Below are 24,352 nucleotides of genomic sequence, written 5' to 3'. Positions count from 1 at the left end.
TCATCGTATCATTATTTATTTTACTAAGAGAGGACTATCAAAAGAATTGAATTAAACTGAATTTCTAAATTATAAGGGATTATATTTATCGGGTTTACTTAGAGGCATATCACCATCATGAAGTAGAAACTTGAATCCCCTGCAGCTGCTAGTGTTATTTAGTATCAAACACCCGAGTTCATTCTAATATGTTGAAGCTTGGATAATTGATTTGGGAAATTCTCATTTGAAATGTAGTCATAATAAACTAGCATTTTCAAATAGTAGTTTGTAACACTCCTATACCGCATTTGAATGTTGTCGAGCTATATTTTTTAGTATCATAAGTAAAACTCATTGTGAGGTAGTCCACCATTACATGTCAAATGAAAATTTATAAAACTCATTACACACACATTAGCTCATTAGAATGGAATTAGGGGTGTGGGATACCAGATGACATAGAGTCAACAAGGAGATTAGATGATTTTCCAAAGACCTCTTCATCAAATGAAAAATTGATTGTGACCAAAGTACTTAATAGCCACATTAACAAAATTAGCTAATTATTTTTCTCCCATTGATACATATTGATATTAGAAACTAAAGTATGATAAATTATTAATTAAATATTTGAATTTTGATATACTCATATATCACCGGTACCCCACTATTATATTCACCTATGAATATAAACATACATGATTAAAATTGATAAACAGAAAATTAAAAATTATGGCAAAAAGACTTTGCAATCCGATCTCCCATATGGTTAAGGATCATATTAGCTCAAGTTTCCAAATTATTGAAACAACTCATTGCATTCACAAATCCTCGATAATATAACTAACCAGTAATATAAAAAAAATTATATCACTAATTTTCTTCAATTAATATGCATTTCTATTTCTATGAATACAACTGTTAACAAAGGAAATTTATATAATCTAAGGATTGTTCATGAAACATCATCATCTTAAAAAATTAATTTCAATATAATGATGTACCATGAACATCCTCAAATTATATGGATTTGATAACCTATAACAAATTTTTGTTTACAAATTTGAATATTTTTAAATTATCATTATATGAGAGGTCCTTTTACTATCATTCTATACAAGAATGTATAAACAAGGACACTCTTTGATTTGTAATTTGTATATGAGGAACATAGATTATGCAGGTATTTATAGTAGAATACAGGGATATGAAAAAATAAGTCAGTAATATTACCAATGATTTCAAAGTATAACGTATGTTTACAGCTGGATAACATCACCAATACAAATTTCATAAATAGTCATTTAATTTATGATATCTGTATACAGCTGGAAAAATACAATTTTTTACATATATTTATATATAATATAGTTGGACTTTTTTGTTGGGCTTTAATGTGAGTTTGTGGGCTTCACTATTTGTTTGTCCTTGTTGGTTGGCTCGATCTGCAAATGTGGAGTCTATGTGTTGGACATAGTCAATGTATTCCTCGAGTCTTTTTAGGTGTTTATCAGTTACCTTTGAATAATGAGTTGTAATAGGAAGTTAGTTGCCATGTTCTTTTAGTTTGTATGTAGCTAAGTCATTTGTTTCTGTTTATGTTTTTCATATATATGTACTTAGCACTCATATAATAAAAGTTAACACTTAGCATACATTGTGTATTTTCCCAGTTATTTGATTAAACTCTAACAAGTTTGATTGAACTGTATTCACTTATTCACAACAATTTTTGTTATGACCATAATATGAAAGACACATTTTTTATTAAAAATATGCAATTTTAATTGATGAGAGGTATTTACATATTTAAAAAAAAATTATTTGAATACAATGCACAATACACAATATAATTTTTTTAATGTTATGTACAATGTAGCTTAACTACAATATAAACCAAACATTTTTAAATATTATGTAATTTTGGATAGTAAGAGATAGTATATCCAAAAATCAATTGTTTTAGGAGTAAGGGGCACATTTTTTTTACAAAAAGGATAAGGACAAATATTAAATAAGTAGTAATATATGAATATGTATATTTATCCATAATATATTTTTAAAGTGAAAAAATGATTTTTAGATTATTAACATATATGCATACCCATGATTTGTTGGTGGTTCACCAAAAGGACACATGAGTTTTTTTGAAACTGGACTATAAGTGTCCCTAATGAAAGGGTAATTGACTAATTGTTAATTGGCACAATAAAATATTATTTTAATCTCTTTAGAAATAAATTGAATAGTCCTTCAAGTTTGCAAAGTTGTTTAATTAAAACTTGAATATCTTTTAATTCTCAATAAATTAAGATTTGAATGTTATTTAATCTTATATTTATGAGCGTGAAGCCACAAAATTTAACTGCAACTCACCAATGCCAAATTTTTTAGAGAAGGTGTAGACACATGCCTTGAATAAATGGATGCTCTCTAACATTTTGAAGGCCGATCAATTAATGATATTATAAATATTTACTTGTCAAGCTTCTTTAGCTTTTTTACGAGCTATATTAAGGTTTGATCAATCAATGATATTATAACTATTTACTTGTCAAGCTTCTTTGGCTTCTTTACGAGCTAGATTTTAGTAATCATTGCCAATTTGCTATTATTTACTTTAAAGATTACCCTGATAAAGCCTTTCATTATTTCTTCTATTAGCTTTTTTATAAAACTTAACACATAATTAATATAACATATATTTTACTAATTAGAAAATCAAATAAATATATCTGGGTATTAAAGTATGGCCATGACTTTTAAAGGTCATATATATCGGGAAATAGTGATAACTTATGTAAGATTTTATGATGGCATTATTGTTTAATCACATAAACTTTATTGTGATTGTCGAGAGAATACAAAAATCTATACTGATATATGTGTAGTCTTCAAAATATCACTACAAGAGAATTAGGGTATTTTCAACCAATTAAATTCGACTGCACGTAAATTCTACTATATTCGGTCGAATTTAGTAGGTGCGGCTAAATTCGACCAATATTTGGTCGAATTTAGCGGCGGTCGAAATAACCCGGTCGAATTTACGGTTATTTTCGACTAACTTCTCTTTTCGGTCGAATTTAGCACGAGGGAAAAAAATGCGGGAACAATCCCGCCAAAAAAAAATCCCGCGTAAAAAATTCGACCGAATTTGGTCGAATTTAATAAGTGGGATCGGCGGGAAAAATTGCCGCCCTTTAATTTAAAATTTTCAGTGGGCAGGGAATTTCCCTCTAAAATTTTTTTTTGAATAATTTCTGCTATTTTCGACCAACAACAGTCGAAATAATATAAATTCAACTGATCTTGGTGGAACGGAGATAAATTCGACCGTAGGTGGTTGAATATTATATTTTCGACCTAAGGTAGTTGAATTTATATAAATTCAACTGACCTTGGTAGAACGGAGATAAATTCGACCATAGTCGGTTGAATATTCCTAAATTCGACTACAGTGGGAAGCATTTATTGACATACTAAATTTAACCGTGTCTGGTGGAATTAAATCTTACTATATTCGACCAGCTGCGGTTGAATGTAAATAAATACAACTATAACTAGTAGCATAAATATAAATTCGACTGATTTTAGGGCGTTACTAAATTCGACCACTTCTGGTGGAATTGACCCGTACTAAATTCGACTATTTCTGGTTGAATTAACCCGTGCTCATTTCGGAAACCCTACCCCTTTCTCCATTCCAGTAGCCGTTTTCTCCATTGTTTCTCCCTCCATACTTTCTCCCCATTTCACTACTTTTTTTGCTTTTCTACTAAAAATTACTTCTTCATGTGAGCATCTCAAATCTCAAATCATCAAGTAAGTGTAATTCTTTTACAGATTTTTGTTTTAAATAGTTTAATTGTGATAATCTTTATAAATTTGAGTAGATTAAATTTTTTTTCAAGAATAATGTGATTATTATTTGTTTATTTTTTGGTGACTAATATGGTATTTAATAATGAGATAATCTTAGTTTCCATAATTAAATTGGTAATTTATTTTTATTGATCATTTTGTAGATGACATCCGATCGTAGTTGGATTGGTCGTCATCGATTTAATGAGGCAAAATATTTAACGGAAGATTACAAAAATGGTGTGGATAATTTCATTAAATTTACTATTGAAAATCTTGATCCCGAAGACAACGGTCTTATAAGATGTCGGTGCAAAAATTGTGGTAATGAGTACTACAAGTATCCTAGTACCGTGAAAGTTGATTTGTATCGACATTGTATTATGCAATGGTATACTAGATGGGATTGTCATGGGGAAAAAGATGTGTTACGCAACGATGTTGGAACGAGTTTTAGCAACACTAGCTACAGAGATGATGATATGTATGATGCACATGATGATGATTTTGAGGATTGCGAAGATTTTGATGAAGAACCGAATGCAAAAGTAAAAGAATTTAACGAGATGGTAAATATCGCTTCCGAACCAATATATCCAAATAATGCCAATTTTACAATATTGGAGTTTGTAATGGAGTTGCTTCGTTGGAAAAATAGGCATAATTGTAGTAATAATGGTTTTGATGACTTGTTACACCTCATTGGATTAGTATTCCCTCATGATCATAAGTTGCCTGAGAAGTACTACACTGTACGAAAGATGATTAGAGGATTGAACATGGAGTATGAAAAGATTGATGCTTGTGAGAATGATTGCATGTTATTCTACAAGGAACACAGTGAGAAGACCAAGTGTGATATATGCAAAAAAGACCGTTACAAAGTGCAAAAGGATCCTAAAAAACAGAAGATCTCGCGTAAGATCTTGCGTTATTTTCCTATTACCACGAGATTGCAGCATTTATTCATGGCTGAGAAAACTGCAAAATGTATGAGATGGCATCATGATAGAGTTGTTGTTGAAGGTCAATTAAGTCACCCAGCAGATGGAGATGAATGGAAACAATTTGATCGTAGATTTACACAATTTTCAAAGAGATTAGAAATGTTAGACTCGGACTCTGTACTAATGGATTTGATCCCTTTCACGATGCTCATGCCAAGGAGTATACTGTATGGCCTGTGGTGATTGTTGTGTATAATCTTCCCCCCTCTATCTGTACTAAGGCTCCATACATGTTCATGCCTCTTCTTATTCCCGGACCAACGGATCCTATAAAAGACTTACATGTTTATCTTAGGCCGCTAATTGATGAGTTGAAATTATTGTGGCATACCGGGGTGGAAACATATGACATATATTCACGTACAAATTTATGATGAAGGCTGCACTTTTATAGACAATTAGTGACTTTCCTGCACTTGCCATGCTGAGTGGGTGGTCCACTAAGGGTACATGTTTTATTTTTTAAACACACACATGTGCACATATTTTATATAATTTCACATATGTTTATTTATTGAGTTTTTCACATATGTTTTAGGTAAGTTGGTATGTCCAGTTTGCATGGGAGAGGTAAAAGCTAAACAACTCAAACATGGTGGTAAATCTACTTTTTATGGCACTGCTCGGTATTTTTTGGAAGCAGATGATCCCCTGAGAAGGAGTACAAGGTTTGGAATTATTGAGACCCGATCAGTCTGCGCTAAACATTCAGGATCTTTTGCAAAGACCATGTGCGAGCAGATACAATTCCCCCTCCAGGAAAGTCAACAAAGAGAAAACCAAGGGATTATGGTGTGACACATAATTGGACTCACAGTTCTCCATTTTTTGAGCTTCCATATTGGGAGACACTTAGCCTTCGTCACAACATTGACATTATGCAAACTGAAAAAATTTCTTTGACAACATAATCTACACAATTCTTGATGATGCAAACAAGTCCAAAGATAACACAAAAGCGAGGAAAGATTATAAAGAATTAAGTGTGCATCGTGATTCGTGGATTCAAGATGATGGTACGGAACCACATGCGCTATACGCTCTTTCCAAAGAACAAATTCATAAGTTGTTCAAGTGGATTGAAGAATTACAACTTCCAGATGGGTATGCCTCAAATATATCAAGGTGCGTAAATTGGAAAAAAAATTGCATTCGCGGGATGAAAGCACATGACTGTCACGTCTTCATGCAAAAGTTGTTGCCTATCATTTGTCGTGACTTACTTCCGAAACATGTAGCTGATCCTATTATTGAGTTGTGCAACTTCTTTCAAGATTTATGCTCGTCAAATACTCAAATACTCAAATATAGTGAGAATAATGTCAAAACTTGAAACTGTCTTCATTCCAGGGTTTTTTCATCCGATGGAGCACTTGCCACTCCATTTAGCTACCGAGTGTAAGTTGGGGGGTCCGACTAATGGGCGTTGGATATATTTTGTTGAGAGATACTTGCATATCCTGAAATTGAAAGTTGGAAACAAAGCTCGAGCAGAAGGTTCCATGGCACAACGCTATATTGAGGAGGAAAGTGTACACTTTTGCTCAATATTTTTTGATTCAAAAGTTGTGTATGGTCAGTTACGTCAGAATGAGGCACCTCGAAAGTTTCATGATGTCGAATTGTTAGAAGTTTATACATATCTGACACATCCTAGTCTACAAAGTAGAGATAGAATCTTGAATGGTGATGAACATGAACTTGTGGCATACTATATTCTTATTAATTCACCGGAAGTTGGAAAGTACTTGCAGTAAGATTTTTCTAAACCCTCTTTAATTCAAAATTTAAGAATTTAGTTTACAACTTATTTTTTCTTATTTTTGAACAAAAAAATGTAGTGGATTCCAGAAGTTAGTGCAACAACATTACCCCCTTCTCAATGACACCGAAAAAGAACAATACCAAAAAGAAAATTTTAAAGATTGGTTTGAAAGAAGGTTATGTGTTTTGATTTATATATAAACACCTATACACATATTATATATATTTCTCATGCAATCTTTAAATTTATTCTTATATTTATGTATCATGTCACACATGTTTTAGGTACAAGATGATGAAGAGCTCAAAAAGAAATTTCTAGACCTAATAAGAGGTCCGATGTTTAAAGTGGAGTCTTATAAAGCGTGCAAATGCAATGGTTACAAATTTAGTTGCCCAAATGATAAGGAGCTCACTTCAACAAATTCCGGTGTAGTTGTCATCGGTGAGACTTTTACTCATAATATTTGAAACATACTTTTCCTTTATCTTTTAATCAAAATTATAAACAATTATAATTGTAGGGACTTCTTACAATGAAACTTATGGAAACTATTACGGAAGGGTGGAAGAAATTTTAAAACTCTTCTATCATAATGGACATCAAGTGATTGTCTTCAAGTGTCATTGGTTTGATCATACGACACATGTCAAAGTTGATAGACATCGGATGACTACCGTGGATGTCAAATCAAAACTAAATGTCGACGACGTGTTTGTGTTGGCTAGCCAAGCTCATCAAGTGTACTATGCACCAAATATTTTAAATACAAAAGCAACATGGTACACGGTTCTAACAACAAAGAGTCGATAAGTGATGAAAGTGTGTCAACCAAGGAAAATATCAAAATCATCGATGATGCTTTACAAAATGAAGTGTCAAATGCTTCATCTTCCCATGTCGAAAGTGTTACTATTCGTGATCCTTCAAATTTTTTTGTTGATTAAGGATGTTTGAAAATGACTACTCGATACATCATGATGATGATGAAGAAAGTAAAAATGATAAGGAAGCGAAGATGAAGACGAAGAAAATGGAACGGAAAATGATGAATTTAGTGATGATGATGACTTGGTGTAATTCATTATTATTAATAAAATTTATATCAAACAATTGCTACTTTATTTATATTTTTTTAAATTTGAAATTTAATTAAATGTTTGTAAATTTTTGTAAAGTGGATGATAGTGTTTGTATTTTGGTTGATAACAGGAGGTTTTATACAGAAGCTTAACTGGGAGAAACACTCTGATTCATTTTTTTCAACCAAACAAGGTCTTATTGCACGACACAGCTAAATTCAACTATTATTAGCCGACTTAGTTTTTAGGTATATACTTTATTTACCCCCAAAATTTCAATTACATCGTTTCCCCTCTTTCTCTTCTTTCTTTCACGGCGCAGCTAGGGTTTACAAACGATGGCTGAAACCTCAAATCAGAGGCTGAAACTGGCGAGGCTAAGTACACAGGTGTTCTTTCTCTCTCTTTCTCTCTCTTACTCTCTCTTTGACTGTTTGTGTGTCTCTCGGACTGTATATATGTGTCACTTTGTTAATGTTCTCTTCGAAAGAGCCCGAAATTAGTATTTGTGTATAGTCAACATATATAGAACATCTGTGTAAAGTCAAAGCTGTGGTGGTTGACTCTGTTTTGGCTGCTCAAAAGGCCTTCATTTGTTTTGTTAATTGTTGATTTTGGTTTAGTTGTTATGGTTTTCGAATCTTTCGTGTGGTTTTAATTGTGAATTCTTTTATGGCCATGTGTGATTTAGTGATTTTGGGTGTTTGTTTAAAGTGATTCTGTTAGCAGATATGTAACTGGTTTAGCGCAGACTAAAAATTTGTCAACAACTTTCGGAGTAACTTGTGATTGTTAGTCTGAATTACTGTTATTAGTCTGAAAGAACAAGTATGGAGTTCCTCACCTGTAGAAAGGATGGCCATTGAGTACGGTTGGCGAACCAGAGGCTTGTTTGAGAGCTCTATATTTGAAAACAAGCCTGTGTTTATATGATAGTTTTCCCCAAACATGATAGTAGAAAATACATGGCATGTGAAATCCCTCGCATAATCATCCACTTTTATCTCTGCAATTTTCCCACTATCCCCAACCACATTCTCCAAAGATTTGATTAGTTTGCTCCCGGACACTAACACTATGCTTAGCATATCCTGCGACCAATTATTACATAACGTATATAATCTCAACTAGTCAATCAATAGATAATATAGAACTAAAGCTTATGAATAAGGAGTACCTTGACTTTGTCTACAAAAAGATTATGAGCAATGTTTTTCTTTGGTGAGACCAAACTTCCTGATTTGTTGTAATCAGACCTTTGCGTAGTAGAGGCCCCCTATCCTTCTGCAAGTAAGTAGGCTTTCCAAGTCTAATGTTTTGCTTATATTAATTTCTCTCACCAAGACGGGATCTGCAATATACAGAATTTGTACCTTACCAAGTGCAAAGGTGAAAGTTTTGCCTGCATTGTTGATTAACTAATATGAGTCTTTGACAAAGGTGTTAGCTTGTGATTGTTGATTTTCTGAATACTTCCCAATTTGCTTTTGAGTTTCTTGTGTTTAAGAAAGGAACGAGCCCTGAAAACTGACACTAGTATCTATTAGTCTGAATGTTCACTATATTCTTTTTATGCTATAAGACGAGTTAGCATAATATCCTTGTTCCATTGTTATTTTTTTATAGGTGACATGGTCGAGCCTGAATTCGAAGAAGGGTAATGGAGACAAGGGTAAGGGAAACAAGAGGGTCAGGACCAATGAATACATCAAGAGATATGCTCATTATTATGAAAGGTTGGTTGTAAATGAAAAGTCAAGACAGAAAGCATTAGTAGATCTAAGCGAGATATAAAATAAGAAACTTCAGAAACTCGAGAAAAAATATTGTCAGCGAGAACACCATAGCTTTTTTACGGAAGCTTGGGAGCAGATTTTGAATGAAGGCGAGTGTTAAAATGGACTTATATTTATGGATATTCTATGCCACCAGAAGCATATACGAAAAAAAAAACAATTTGATTAACCACAAGGTGAGTCTGAGGTGGATTTGGAAAGGCTCCATGATTACGCAGAGAATAAGCTACAAAAATACTTTAGGGATGAGGCTAGCTCAGAAGAATTTAATAAAAAATCATAACGAGCTTATAAATTTAACAAAGGTAACTAGAAGATATTTTTCAAACTTTCTCAAAAGATTAGAAAATGGGCTATCTGAAGTTGATGTTACTCTAGTGAAAGAAAAACATGTCCAATTGAGAGATGCCTGGCAATGTCAATATTGTAATATCCTAAATGATTGTGACCATAACATGTGCTAAGGGTGCTTGGTGCGTAAAGGGGGTTAAAACAGAGACACCAATCAAAAACTTTGAGGTAAGAGTTTCTTTAAGGTAGCGAGATAAAAAACAATTCTTATTTTTCAAGTCAGCTTAATTTAAGGGATTTAGTAAGTAGTTGCTACTGCTTTATTTTCAAGTGAACTGGTTTTGTTTTTACCTTAAATTTTCATATTACTTAGATTTTGCTTTACTTATGTTAGACAATTCCTTTATTTTGATATTTGTTTGATTGGAATATTAATGTAGTAGAATTTCTATGAAGTAATTTTAATTCTGCTACATCTCATATGAAAGTGGAAAACTACTTATAGGCTTATAATATTATGTGATAAGCTGGGCAGTAAAAAAAAATTAAAATAGTCATGAAAATGGGGAATTCTGAGCATTGAACTCGGAATATCTCACTCCCTAAGCGAGAATCATACAACTAGACCAAATGCCATCATGGGTGCAAACCAAAAATAGTTTAGAACATCTCTATCACCCCCAAAAGCATAACAAGTAACACAAAAAGATTTGAAGCATCCATTGTCTGGTATTTATCTTTAATGGAAAGGGTGTATGTCAGAGAGCATTATTTTGTAGCAAACAACATTAATTTGGCAGCAATTATTTTTCTAGCTGGCTTTCCTTTTTAGATGATTATTGGACAAACTATTTTGAAGTATTCATTATGGTTTCTCTTGTAATTAAATAGAACTGTACTTACATCATACCACTTTGTTTCTAACCGTTGGCTGTGGCCCGGGGGTCAAGCGTATTAGGATCTAAAATATTATTGTAAATTACAATTGAATATAGACATTAAGAAATTGATTTTTGACGAGGAGGCGAAGAGCTGCAAACGTCCATCACATCTCGAACCACAAATGAATTAAGGTACCAATCCACTTCGAACACGTTCATTTATACAAACAGAAACATTCTCGCACTACAGATGTCCAATTCCCTGCTCACAAATCAAATTATTATATATGTAAATGACGACATACCATTATTATATATTTGTAAAGTCTTAAATGAAACACATCAATTTCGTATTTATTTTTATTATTAAATTTCATATCCAGACTCGTTAGAAAATGCAGAGATAATTCAAGCAGAAAGAAACATAGGAAAAACAGAAAGGAATATACGCGAGGCTGTTAAACAAAGTGAAGAATCTATAAACATAATGTTATACAATTTATGCATTTCGTCAGATGTATGTGCTTCTTTAATGTTTCAACGGATTACACAAACCATAAGTATAAATTGATGTTGGTCGCTTCCACGGATTACACTAAAGGTTAGAGTAAGAGTGAACCCATGTAGTTTATGCAGACTGCTTCTCCATTAGTTCCATCACAACACTTGAAAATCAATCCCAATTTCCCCTTGAGTTACCTCCTGTATTCATCGTATCATTATTCATTTTACTAAGAGAGGACCATCAAATAAATTTAATTAAACTGAATTTCTAAATTACAAGTCATTATATTTATCGAGTTTACTTACAATATCACCATCATGAAATAGAAACTTCAGTCCCCTGCAGCTCCCAGTGTTATTTAGTATTAGACACCCGAGTTCATTCTAATATGTTAGACAAGTGGATGATTGATTTGATAAATTCTCATTTGATATGTAGTCATAATAAACTAGCATTTTCAAATAGTAGTTTGTAACACTTCTATACCACATTTGAATGTTGTCAAGTTATTTTTTTAGTATCATAAGTAAAACTCATTACCCGTAGTCCACGCTTACATATCAAATAAAATTTATAAAACCCCTTACACCACATTAGGGGATTAGAATGGAATTAGGATGTGAGATACCACATACCATATAGGCAACAAGGAGATTAGATGATTTTCCAAAGACCTCTTCATCAAATGAAAAATGGATTGAAACAAAAGTACCTAATAGCTACATTAACAAAATTAGGTAATTATTTTTCTACCATTGATACACATTTATATTAGAAACTAAAGTATGATAAATCATCACTTAAATATTTGAATTTTTGTTGGAAAAACTTAGAGAAAAAAAGACACTTACAGTTTGCAGAGAACTTGTACTGCTATTTTTACTTATTATAAAACTCAAGGTAAACTAGCCATTATATAGGCTTTACAAACATATTAAAACTAACTACTACCAAAACTAACCACTAATAATTAATGGGTAAATTACATGTCCATAATTTACTCCACTACCCCACTACTAAACAATTCTAATATAATATTTTTATCTAATAATTAAATATAATTAAATATCTAATAAATAACAGTTTCAATATAGTGATGTATCACCTGTACCCCACTATTATATTCACCAATGAATATACACAATTAAAATTGATAAACAGAAAAATAAAAATTATGGTAAAAAGACTTTGCAATCCCATCTCCCATATGGTTAAGGATCAGATTAGCTCAAGTTTCCAAATTATTGAAACAACTCATTGCATTCACAAATCCTCATAATATAACTAACCAGTAATATAAAAGAGAATTGTATCACTAATTTTCTTCAATTAATATGCATTTCTATTTCTCTAAAACACAAAATCTATATAATCTAAGGATTGTTCATGAAACATCATCATCTTAAAAAAATTAATTTCAATATAATGATGTACCATGAACATCCTCAAATTATATGGATTTGATAAACTATAACACATTTTTGTTAACAAATTTAAATATTCTTACACTCTCATTATATGAGAGGTCTTCTTACTATCATTCTATACAAGAATACATAAAAAAGGACACTATGATTTGCACGAACATAGATTGTGTACGTATTTATAGTAGAATAGAGGGATATGAAAAAAATAAGTCAATAATATTACCACTGATTTCAAAGTATAACGTATGTTTACAACAGGATAACATCCAGAAATACAAATTTTATAAATGGTCATTTAATTTGTGAAATCTATATACAACTGGAAAAATAAAGTACAATTTTTTACATATATTTATATAATATAATTGGACTTTTTGTTAAGACAATAATATGAAAGACACATTTTCTATTAAATAATATGCAATTTTAATTGATGAGAGGTATTTATATATTTAAAAATAAATTATTTGAATACAATGCACAATGCACAATATACTTATTTTTTGGATGTTTGGTACAATGTAACTTAACAACAATATAAAACAAACATTTTTAAATATTATGCAATTTTGGATAGTAACTAGTATATGAAAAATAAATTATTTTAGTAGTAAGGGGCACATTTTTTTTACAAAAATGATAAGGACAAATATTAAATATGTAGTAATATATGAATATTTATGGATAATACATTTTTAAAATGAAACAATGATTTTTAGATTATTAAGATATATGCATACTCATGATTTGGTGGTTCACCAAACGGACATATGGGCTTTTTTGAAACTGGACTATACAAGTGTCCCTAATGGAAGGGTAAATGACTAATTGTTAATTGGCTCAATAATATTATTTTGATCTCTTTAGAAATAAATTGAATAGTCCTCTAAGTTTGCAAAGTTGTTTAATTAAAACTTGAATATCTTTAAATTCTAAAAATTAAGATTTTAATGTTATTCAATCTTATATTTATGAGCATGAAGCCACAAAATTTAGCTGCATCAAGTCACCAATGCCAAATTTTTCACAGAAGTTGTAGACATATGCCTTGAATAAATGGATGCTCTATAACATTTAGAAGGCCGATCAATCAATGATATTATAACTATTTACTTGTCAAGCTTCTTTAGCTTCTTTACGAGCTGTATTAAGATTTGATCAATCAATGATATTAAATTTACTTGTCAAGCTTCTAGCTTCTTTACGAGCTAGATTTTAGTAATCATTGCCAATTTGCTAATATTGACTTTAAAGATTACCGTGATGAAGCCATTCATTATTTCTTCTAATAGGTTTTTTATACAAATTAACACATAATTAATATAATATATATTTTACTAATTAGAAAATCAAATAAATATATCTGGGTATTAAAGTATGGCCATGACTTTTAAAGTCATATATACAGGGAAATGGTGATAACTTATGTAAGATTTTATCATGGTATTGTTGTTTAATCGTAGAAACTTTCTTGTGATTGTCCAGAATACAAAAATCAATAATGATACACGTGTAGTCTTCAAAACATGTTGGATGCATTTATCATCTAAATCATAGAACACGAACTTTCGATGTTTGTACGTAGAGTTGGAGCATACGACTGAGTACTTGTAAGCGTCCTTGCAACACGAGTTTTGTTGGATATGCCTAAGATCATGGAATGCACATGATCCTAAGGCGTGTAACTGTTATTAGGAGACTGTGAGGAGAGCATAATGTGAAGTTGTTAGACTTAGAGCATCGGCTCACGAATACATCAAGAGATATGCTCAATTTTATGAAAGGTGGGCTGTAAATGAAAAGTCAAGAGAGAAAGCATTATCAGATCTAAGCGAGATAAAAAAAAGAAACTTCAGAAACTCGAACCTGGAGAAAAAACATTGTTAGTGAGAACACCTAAGCTTTTTTACGGAAGCTTGGTAGCAGATTTTTTAATAAAGACGAGTATTAAAATGGACTTATATTTATGGATTCTTTGCCACGAGAAGCATATACGAAAACAAAGGTATTTGAGTTACTACAAGGTGAGGTGAGGTGGCTTTAGAAAGGCTCCATGATTATCCAGAGAATAAGCTGCAAAAATACTTTAGGGATGAGGCTAGTTCAGAAGAATTTAATAAAAAAATTCGTAAGGAGATTATAAATTTAACTAAGGTAACTGGAAGATATTTTTCGAACTTTCTCAAAGGATTAGTGTAATATCCGGATATATCGTGTAATTATTTTTGCTATATATAATTATTATGTGTGTTCAGTATCTATTTGTGAGTTAATTGTTAAGTGTGTATTTGAATATTCAAAAATAATATTAATTGAGTATTTTAATTTTTATATGTCCAAAATAAAATATAGATAATTGTCATATCTTCCTAATTATTTTTATGTTGGTTTATGGATTTATAAGAATCATATGAAATTTCTAAAATCTTTTTCCGGGTAATTAAAATCTATTTTATGAAAACGGGAACCAACCGACGTCAACCGTTGTTACGTTTTTGGAACCTGAAATTCTTCCGAGAACTCCTACCTAACCTAATTGTAATATTCCGAGTATATTCCATGTTTCGACTTTTTCGATCCGGCTTACGGTTTGTCCTGCGCGGGTCCCGGCGTAACATTTTCGATACAATATTGGTTTCGGTAAATCAATAAAACCCGTATTTTCGATAAACGGGAGCTTTTTATTAAACTATCCCAATTATCACTTCGTAATACGTGTAACCAGGCGCTGAGACCAAGACCGCAGTACAAATTGTATGATTTGGATAATTATCCCGAAAACGATACCGTTTGGATCAGTTTTTACAAATAAACGTACCGTTTTATATCCGGAATGATCCAACGGGATACAAATTTTCCATAATTATAAATAGCCTTTACCGTATTTTATTTCGTATCAAAATCATTTGCAGATAGTTAATTATATAATTTTCAGAGAAAAGCCCTAATTTCTTAAAACTGTTCTAAGAATCAAACACAAAACGAAGCGTTACCGATCTCTGTTTTTAAAGCTTGAGTAACCAAAACGAAGGATTTGAGGTGTCTATCAGATTCTGAGCTTTGTTTCACTGCAGAAATCAAGGATATTTTTCTAAAAATTATTTATTTTCGAATTTATTTTATTAAAAATATGAAATTTTGTTCGGATGATTGTTTGTATGATTTGATGATTGCATGTTGTAGAGCTTGTTTTCCTGATGATTTTCATATGTCATACGTCTGATTTGGAGTTCAATAACATGCTCAAAAGTGGGTTTAATTTTCGAATTTCAAAATTAGGGTTTATAACCCGTATGAATGTTTTCAATTGAAATTTGGGGGTTTGATTTAGGGGTTATTAACTGTTGATTTATAGTGGGTTGTGTTCCTTATAAAATTTGCAATCGATTGATATATACTCGTTAACAGAGGATGCTTGAATCGAAGGGAGTTGTATTTTAAAGATTTGCGATGTTCGCCGGAAACCGGCGATGTTCTTGGCCAATTTCCGGCCAGAACAGGGATGATTAGAATTTTTGAATGCATGAACAAGTTCCTGGTGTTGTGTAGTGTTGATCTGGAGGTGTTGGTGGGGTGAGGACGCCGGGATCGTCTTCTCCGGCCACCCCCGATTTTCCGCGACTGAAACTGCAAAATTGCAGTTTAGTCCCTGTATTTTGAAGATGGTGAAGTTTAGTCCCTGTAGTTTGCAAAGTTTTCAAAAATAGGATTCCTGTTTATAAAATGTTTAAAAATCATATTTCCTATTTATTTTTATTAAAAAAAATTCATTTTTAATTTTGAAAATTCTGAAAATTATTATTTTAATTCCGAAAATTATTTTTAATTCACAAATAAATCTGAATTAATTAGTTAATTAATTTCAGTTAATTTATAATTATTAATTGGTCAATTAATTCGAAAATTAATTGATTAATTGATTTAATTAATTATTAATTGATTTTAATTAGTTATTTAATTAGATTTAATTATTTAAAAATGATTTAAAAATTCTGAAAAATAGTTTCGAGCTTTAAAATATTATTCTAAATTATTTCCAATGCTCGATAATTATTCTAAAATTATTTCGGAGCCAGAATGGGCCAACCGAACCCTGTTTATTAACCGAAATTGATCCAACGACCCGTTTTAATTCCGAAAAATGTTTTAAAAATCATTTTAAATACCCGAAAGCATATTTATGACCCGAGACTTCTTTATAGATGATATGTCATTGATTATGTGATGTATTATGTGTTATACGTGACCTGTTGTTTGACTATCGGTCTATATTCCGTGTTTACTTGGTTATTGCATAGATTTCAATCCGTTAATCGGATTTGGGTAAAACAAGGGTAGATAGAAGTATGTGTTGAATAGAATCCTGTGAGTTGATGTGATAGATGCTTATGATATGTGAGCAGAAGAGGCAAGGCGTAGGAAAGGGAAACAGGTAGTTGAGGAGTAAGACGATTGAGATTGAAAGCAAGTGCAGGATAATAGCTAATATCAGGCAAGTGTTCTGAACTTTCTCGAGATATTGTAATTCTTGACAGTCTTGTTGACATTGCAAGTGCTTTGAAGCACGAAAACCTAAATCCTGATTTCAGTTATTGTTCTTGAGCTATGAACCATATTCTTTCTAATCCATTGATATTGTATACCCAAACAAGAACCACAAATCTACGATACTACTCTAATACATACAAACTAAATACCAGACACTGAACTGAATTATTATATACTCAATCCATGATATCTTATGCTTTGAAAAACCAAATCCTTGAAACCCTGAAACGTTGTTTCCTTTGTTATCCAATTCTTTCATTACCCAGCATTCAAGCTTTAAAAGTACCTTGTTGATCCTTACAAGGATTTAAACCCTTTCATTGTTAAACATTTATTTGTTAATGATTTCGGTTATTGTTTATTATTGCATATTCTGTTATTATGTTAGAATTGGATTGTTTTTATAAAATTGTGGACCAGATTCATGGTCAGACCATATAATGGTCAAGTTGGGCCAATGTGTGCCTTGGATCCAGTAGTTAGAGCAATGTGTGTGCCTTGCTCGGGGTTAGTGCGTGACTGATCAGCAGCCTAACCTTGGTTTTAAATTAAAAGTATAATATCCAATTCTAAATCATAATCCATTGTTCACTTAATATCATAAACATATTCACATGATGATCATTATTCTCAGTTTTGTCATTGTGATTTGCTGAGCTAGTTAGCTCATTCGTGCAATGTTGTTTATATTCTTTCCAGTTAAAAAGGAACCAGTTGGTAAAGAGGATCCCCAGTCCAGCGCGAGAGCTAGGGGTTCATGTTGAGAAAGCTGAGCTAGTAGGCTTTTTTGGAGTAATTTAAGTTTGTAAAAGTTTGTAATAATGTTTAATACTCAGTTTGAATTTGAAATAGTTGGGATTTGAACGGTTTGTAATATATATTAGTGTGTTTGGCTTGTGTGCATACTTTAACCTGTTGCGGTCCGTGGTGGTTGGTAAGTAGGGTCATTGTATATTATTATTTATTTATTATTGTTATAAGCAGGTTATAATTAAGGTGTGTATGTGGACCCCAAACTTCTGACCCGGGTTTGGAGGGCGCCACAATTAGAAAATGGGCTATCTGAAGTTGATGTTACTCCAGTGAAAGAAAAGCATGTCCAATTGACAGATGCCTGGAAGTGTCAATACTGTACTGCCCTAAATGATTGTGACCATAATATGTGCTAAAGGTGCTTGGTGCGTAAAGGGGGCTAAAATAGAGACACCATTCAAGAATTTTGAGGTAAGAGTCTCTTTAAGGCAGCGAGATAAATTTTTTCATATTTTTCAACTCAGCTTAATTTAAGAGATTTAGTAAGTAGTTGCTACCGCTTTGTTTGCAAGTGAACTGGTTTGTATTTACCTTAAATTTTCATATTACTTAGATTTTGTTTTCCTTATATTAGACAATTCCTATATTTTAATGTTTGTTTGATTCGAATGTGAGGGAAAATAGGGAATTCTGAGAATTGAAGTATTCATTATGGTCTCTTGTAATTCACTAGAACTGTACTTACCTCATACCTTTTTGTTTCTAACCATTTATTGTGGCCTAGGGGTCAAGCGTATTAGGATCTAAAATATTATTGTAAATTACAACTGAATATTGACATTAAGAAATTGATTTTTGATGAGGAGCCGAAGGGATACAAACGTCCATCACATCTCGAACCATAAATCGATTAAGCTACCAATCCACTTCGAACACGTTCATTTAATACAAACAGATACATCCTCAGACTACACATGTCCAATTCCCCGTTCATAATTCAAATTATTATACATGAAATGGCGACATACTATTATTACATATTATTAAAGTCTTAAATGAAATCCATCATTTTCGTATTCTTCTTTATATCTAAATTTCACATCTAGACTCGCTATAAAATGCAGACATAATTTAAAGCAGAAAGGAACATAGGCAAAAACAGAAAGGAATATACGGGAGGTTGTTAAATAAAGTGAAGAATCTATAAACATAATGTTATACAATTTATGCATTCAGTCACATATTTGCTTCTTTGATGTTTCAATCAATTTTTAAGAGAATATTGTACACGGACCATAAGTATAAATTGGTCGTGGTCTCTTCCATGGATTACACTTAAGACTAGAGCAAGACTGAACCCGTGTAGTTTATGCAGATTGCTTCTCCATTGGTTGCATGACAACATGGCAAATCAATCCCAACATTCCCTATAATTTCGAGTTACCTCCTCTATTATATATCCGGGACATAATGTGTAACTGTTTCAATCAATAAATAATTATTATGTGATATTATATGATTTTTATGTGATTTTTGGTGAATTATCTAATGATTGGTGTTATTGTGTGGATGTTTATATGTGGTAGAGTATAGGCATCTTAATTTTATTATGTCCAGCATAAAATATAGATAATTATGGTATGTTTTCTGGTAATTTTTGGATTGTTATACGATTTTATAATGATTTATGATTATTAATTTCTGAATAATTACAAAACTATTTTATAAAGCCCGGAATCGTCCAACTTCAACGTTTTTACATTTTTACAACCCGAAACTCTTTAAAAAATTCCTTCCTAACCCAATCTGATAATTTCGGACATTTTCCGTGATTTGACTTTTTTGTTCGGATTACGGTTTGACCCGTGCGTGTCCCGGCGCAAAATTTTCGATACTATAACCATTTCGATAACATTATCTTAGATAAAGTGTTTTATAAGAAGCCCGATCTTGATAATTATCCAAAAGTTTTAATAGTTATCCAAAAGTTTTGATAATTATCCAAACAGGTTGATAGTTATCCAAAACATTGTCCAATCGGATTGTTTTTGCAGTTTTTTAGCGGCAAGTAACTTATTTTTTTATCCAATATGATCTAACAGTATTAATATTCCATAAATATAAATAGCCTATTTATTATTTTCATTCATTTAATTCATAATCGATCAGTAAAAATATAGAAAATACAGAGAAAACTCTGTAAAATCGTCACGTTCTTCAGAATCAAACTCAATTCGAAAGCGTTATCGAACTCGGATCAATCGCGAGCCATATACCGAATCGAAGCTCTCGAAAAGTTCTTTCATAATCAATCATCCATTTCAGTGCAAAATCTAGGTGATTTTCTTATTTAATTATTTTAATTCGAATTAATTAATGATTAAAATAGGAATTTTTGATGTTGATGTTTTTATATAATTGATGATTGTATCTTGTAGATAATTTTATCTTTTTCATTTTGGTATATTATATGTCAAATTTGGAGTCACTACAAGAAAAATGCAATCAGACAACACCGATCAGACAACACCTCGACCAAAAAAGTGTTGCCCGAATTTTTTATACAACGGTTTTTCTGCAACCAAAAAACTGGTGTTGTCTGAAGTTGATTACTACAAGCAATTAAAAAATTTGTCTAGTAAAACAAATCAGACAAGTGTTTTCAAAATCAAGGTGTGTGTGAATGGGAAGGCTTTAACATTAATACAACGCTTTAAAATCCATTGTCTAGTTGATGGAGACAGACAATCCTTTCTAAAGTGATGTTGTGCAAATAGTAAGTTTGCACAACGAGTTTTAGAATGCATTGTCTGAAAATGATTGAGATAACGTATAGTTTAACAGTTGTGGAAATGAGACAAGTGTTTTTTCTATTGGTTATTTAAGCTTGAATCGCACAATGTACAAATTAGGTGTTGTCTAAATGATACCTCATAGACAAGTGTTTTACCTATATTGTATACCACCTATATCAGACAATGGTCAAATTCTTAAAACAATTGTCTTTCTTACCAAATTTAAAAACATGTTGCATAACAAAATGTTCAAATAAACCATTGTCTGATTTATACAATAAAAATAGTAAACAATTTAAAAAAACAATTCCAAACAATTAATTTAAATTTTTTTAAAACTACAAATTCTAATTAAATCCACTTTCATCCAGATTAAATATTTAAATTTTATATTTCAAAATAGTTTAATTATCTACTTTATAATTAACAAAAAAAATAATCACAAGTACTTCAAATTTATATTGTTAATTGTTCAATTCAAACAAGTGTTTTCGACAAAACACGTTGTATTAATCTAACTTATACAAGTTTTTTAAAATAAAATACTTGTAACAGTCAGACAACCATTATCGATATTTATAATCTGTTGTAAAATTTATAATACTGCAACAATCTTAAAGAAAAAATCGTTGTACAATTCCAACAACGGTATTTCCTAAAAAACGCTTACGTAAGTAACTTACACAACAAGATTTTAGGAAAAAACCGTTGTCTATACTTTTACTAGTTTTATTTTTTTTTCGGAATAATTATATGCCACCGTTTATTAATTTATACGAGTAATCAATAACTTACACCAAATTAATTTGTGTTTATTAAGATTTGAAATCACCTTTTTCATAGAATTTTGAATTCTTTTACCTATTAGTATTAGACGTTAGACGAATATTAATAGCGTCAACAGATAATCACATTGATGAGGACATAACGTGTAGATTAAGTTAAAAATGTAACTCATAATATCTATTTGTTGGTTTTGTGGACTTTGTACGGACGTTAATAGCGTTAACTTACGAATATTACTCATAATAACAAAAGCAGCACATATCTATTACTAACTAGAGATATAAGTCATAATAACGATATTAGGATTTAGTTGACATTATCTACGAATGTTAATTATGCTACTTTCAGATATAACTCGTTATATATTATCGGCGTATCATATGTGTGCTAACCTACAAATATACCTAATAATTACACTTCAAATTTACATTGTTAATTGTTCAATTCACACAAGTGTTTTTTCGAAAAGCACGTTGTATTAATCTACCTTATACAAGTATTTTTAAAATAAAACACTTGTAACATTCAGACAACCGTTATCGATATTTACAATCTGTTGTAAAATTTATAATACTACAACAATCTTAAAGAAAAAACCGTTGTAGAATTCCAACAACGGTATTTCCGAAAAAACACTATATAAAGTAACTTACCACAACATGATTTTAGAAAAAACCGTTGTCTATACTTTTACTAGTTTTTAATTTTTTTTCGGAATAATATATGCCACCGTTTATTAATTTATACGAGTAACCAATAACTTACACCAAATTAATTTTTGTTTATTCAGATTTGAAATCATCTTTTTCATATATTTTTTGAATTTTACCTATTCGGATTAGACGTTACACGAATATTAATAGCGTCAACTAGATTATCACATCGATGAGGATATAACATGTAGATTAAGTTAAAAATATAACTCTAATATCTATTGTTGTTTTTGTAGACTTCATACAGACGTTAATGGCGTTAACTTACGAATATTACTCTAACAACTAAAGCAGCACATAATCTATATACTAACATACAGATAAGTCATAGTAACGATATCCAGATTTAGTTGACATTATTACGAATTTAATAGTGCTACTTTTCAGAGATAACTCGTTATAATATTATTCGGCGTATCATATGTATGCTAACCTACAAATATACCTAATAATTACACTTCAAATTTACATTGTTAATTGTTCAATTCAAACAAGTGTTTTTCAAAAAGCAGTTGTATTAATCTACCTTATACAAGTATTTTAAAATAAAACACTTGTAACATTCAGACAACCGTTATCGATATTTATAATCTGTTGTAAAATTTATAATACTACAACAATCTTAAAGAAAAAACCGTTGTAGAATTCCACAACGGTATTTCCTAAAAAACACTTATGTACAGTAACTTACCACAACATGATTTTAGAAAAATCGTTGTCTATACTTTTACTAGTTTTTAAGAAAATTTCGGAATAATTATATGCCACCATTTATTAATTTATACGCGAGTAACGATAACTTACACCAAATTAATTGTGTTTATTAAGATTTGAAATCATCTTTCATAGATTTTTGAATTTTTACCTATTTGGATTAGATGTTACACGAATATTAATAGCGTCAACTAGATTATCACATTGATGAGGACATAACATGTAGATTAAGTTAAAAATAAACTCGTATATCATTTGTTGGTTTTGTAGATTTCATATACAGACGTTAATGGCGTTAACTTACGAATATTACTCATAATAAATATAACAAAAAATAGTTCATACATATTAAATTGTTGTAGGATATTGATATATATTGATTTTATTCATGTAAAAAAATAATTTAAATTTTTTAAATATTATCTTGCATGAAATTATAACAAAAATCTAGTAGAAGGCGTACTTTCTCAAACAAGGTTCCTTCACGATATATCGATTTACAGGATTAATTTTTAAAATGATTTGTTGACAATCCAACCGTACGGATGTTAAGATATATCGATTTTAGTCATAAAAAAAATTATTAAAAAATTTGAAATTCATTTTGCATGTCAGGATTAGAAAAATCTAGTAAAAGTACCCTCCGACAACGAGACTCGTTCCCGATTACAGGATTAATTTTTTAAATGATTTTTCGACGATCCAACCGTTACGGATGTTAAGATATACAATTTTAGTCATAAGAAAAAATTATTAAAAAATTTGAAATTAATTTTGCATGTCAGGATTAGAAAAATCTGGTAAAAGTACCCCTCCCGACAACGAGGACTCGTTCCGATTACAGGATTAATTTTTTAAAATTATTTTCGATGATCCAACGTACGGATGTTAAGATATCGATTTTAGTCATAAGAAAAAATTATTAAAAAATTGAAATTCATTTTGCATGTCAGGATTAGAAAAATCAGGTAAAAGTACCCTCACGACAACGAGACTCGTTCCCGATTTACAGGATTAATTTTTAAAATGATTTTTCGATGATCCAACCATACGGATGTTAAAATATATCATTTTAGTCATAAGAAAAAATTATTAAAAAATTGAAATTCATTTTGCATGTCAGGATTAGAAAAATCTGGTAAAAGTACCCCTTGACAACGAGACGTTCCCGATTTACAGATTAATTTTTTAAAATGATTTTTCGACGATCCAACCGTACGGATGTTAAGATATATCAATTTTATTCATAAGAAAAAAGTATTAAAAATTTTGAAATTCATTTTGCATGTCAGGATTAGAAAAATCCGGGTAAAAGTACCCCTCCCGACAACGAGACTCGTTCCCGATTTACAAGATTAATTTTCAAATGATTTTTCGACGATCCAACCGTACGGATGTTAGGATATATCAATTTTTGTCATATGAAAAAAATATTAAAAAAAT

Source organism: Apium graveolens, unplaced genomic scaffold (genome assembly GCF_009905375.1).
Source record: "Apium graveolens cultivar Ventura unplaced genomic scaffold, ASM990537v1 ctg5894, whole genome shotgun sequence".
Classification (NCBI taxonomy): domain Eukaryota; kingdom Viridiplantae; phylum Streptophyta; class Magnoliopsida; order Apiales; family Apiaceae; genus Apium; species Apium graveolens.
The sequence above is the reverse complement of the archived record's forward strand: the minus strand, read 5'-3'. Positions refer to the sequence as shown.